This window comes from Carassius auratus, chromosome 2, assembly GCF_003368295.1.
Source record: "Carassius auratus strain Wakin chromosome 2, ASM336829v1, whole genome shotgun sequence".
Classification (NCBI taxonomy): domain Eukaryota; kingdom Metazoa; phylum Chordata; class Actinopteri; order Cypriniformes; family Cyprinidae; genus Carassius; species Carassius auratus.
Genome location: NC_039244.1, coordinates 18,507,341 through 18,509,294, shown reverse-complemented (window position 1 = coordinate 18,509,294; position 1,954 = coordinate 18,507,341).

Below are 1,954 nucleotides of genomic sequence, written 5' to 3'. Positions count from 1 at the left end.
GCTCTCCGCCTCTCACGGCAGGGCCTCTGTCAGTCAGCGCTGGCCCCCTGCAGCCCAAAGACCTGCCAGGACACAGCATTGAGGACACACAGGTGAGTGTAAGGGAGAGGAAGGATCTCTACATGGGGGCTTAGTTATAATAATGTCTAATGTTCTCAAAGGAAGACAACTTGATGGATTATGGACAAACAGGCTATAATGAGAATATTGTAGAGGGATTATTCTATTTTATACTTTAAATTGTCATCAATTTAAATTGTAATCATTTTCAGGGATGCATTCGGGGATAAAGCATTGTTAACTGACAATACATTTGGAAAAGAGTATAATGCAATTTTGTTCTTTGTTGCTAGTGTAGTAAACATCAAGTGTCACGTGTGTCTGTTTAATTGAAATATCACACTTTGATAAGTAATAACAGTGCTGCTAAATTTGTACAGTAGCTTGATTGAAGTTTATTTTCCATGCAGTCATGTGTAAAGTAGCAGTGCATGTAGCATTTAAGTAAGCGGTCCTTTAACTTGATGTTGTCTTGGAAATCAGCCCGAACTGTGAAAGTGTTTATTCATTTAAACTCCATAGCTATGTCTAAAGCTAGCTTCACTGCAGGGCTTGTTTTGCTTGTGATGAGAGTCTGATGCACAGCTTGCAAAAATTCCATAAATCCTGGCAGGGGGTAGGAGTGTTTTTCCATGACTGTGATTCTTTTCTTAGAAGTTCCAAAATAGCAGAATTTTCCAAGAGATCAATTATGAAGGTGGAGTTTTAGGAAAAAAAAAAATCTTTAGTAACCAATAACAACACCTGTTGGAATTCAGCATGATTTAATGTGCTAAACAGTACTATAAATACTGTAGGTCTACGCTCATCAACGGCACCTTTTCTAAACATGATTTTGTTCAAGGATCGTATATAAATAGTCTAAAGAAACAGCGTCTCAGAACTTCAGTGTATGTTCATCAATATACACATTATGGGTGATTGTGTGAGTAAGACTAATCAAGTCAAACAGACAAACTGTTAGAACTCAGCTGGATGCCACTACCTGGACCATAAGTCACCACACAATAGCAGCCATTTATAAACACTGAAAGGAGAAAGAGACTGAACAAATTATTCATACTGCACTGGGGATCATTGTCTTAACAATAGGCAAAAATGTTAAGAATGATATTCAGAAATGATTGCAGATTGCAGATCATCTTTATACACTGCTGTTCAAAAGTTTGTGGTCTCTAATGCCTTCTTTTCATCAATTTAAGGTTCACAAGCATTGATTTGAAATAAAAACGTTTGTAACAATGTCAATGACTTTCGAGCAATTGAATGCATTTAATAGTAATACAAAAAATAAAAAACTCCCCTAAAATTTTGAAAAGTTTATCTGTGTATCCATGCTAACACTCATGTCCAGCTTGAGTAAGATTGAAAGCCTTCGAGAGTGCAAACGTGGTTCAATGTGGTGCCACTGGTTTGTACAGGCCTTTAAATATGCATCTGTCAAGCAGACCATTACAAGCACGTTCAGGTTCTGTTGGAGCCATATGAGTAGTAATAGACTCTATATTCACACCATGGGTGCGGTTACTCTAGTTCTAGATTAGCTATATAGGGCTTAGTCAGACTGTACTGCTGCCAAATACAGACACGTTGAGATACACGTTTTGGATTCATGCTGGCACGTTGAACAACTGTAGTTTCATACCATGGCATATGTACATAAATGTTGATAATACTGCTTTAGTTATGTTAGCCAAGGATGATTAATAAAACTAACTAGATAAAAAAGTTCGTCAAAGACAAACTTTAAGTTGGCTTGAGAAAGCCTGACCAGAAAGTCTGAAAAAGTTAGAAAAGTTAGAAAAGTTTGAAAAGTTTGAAAAGTTTGAAAAGATTGAAAAGTTTAAGAAGTTTAAAAAGTTTTTTGATGGTTTTCAGTATGAGATAGATAAAA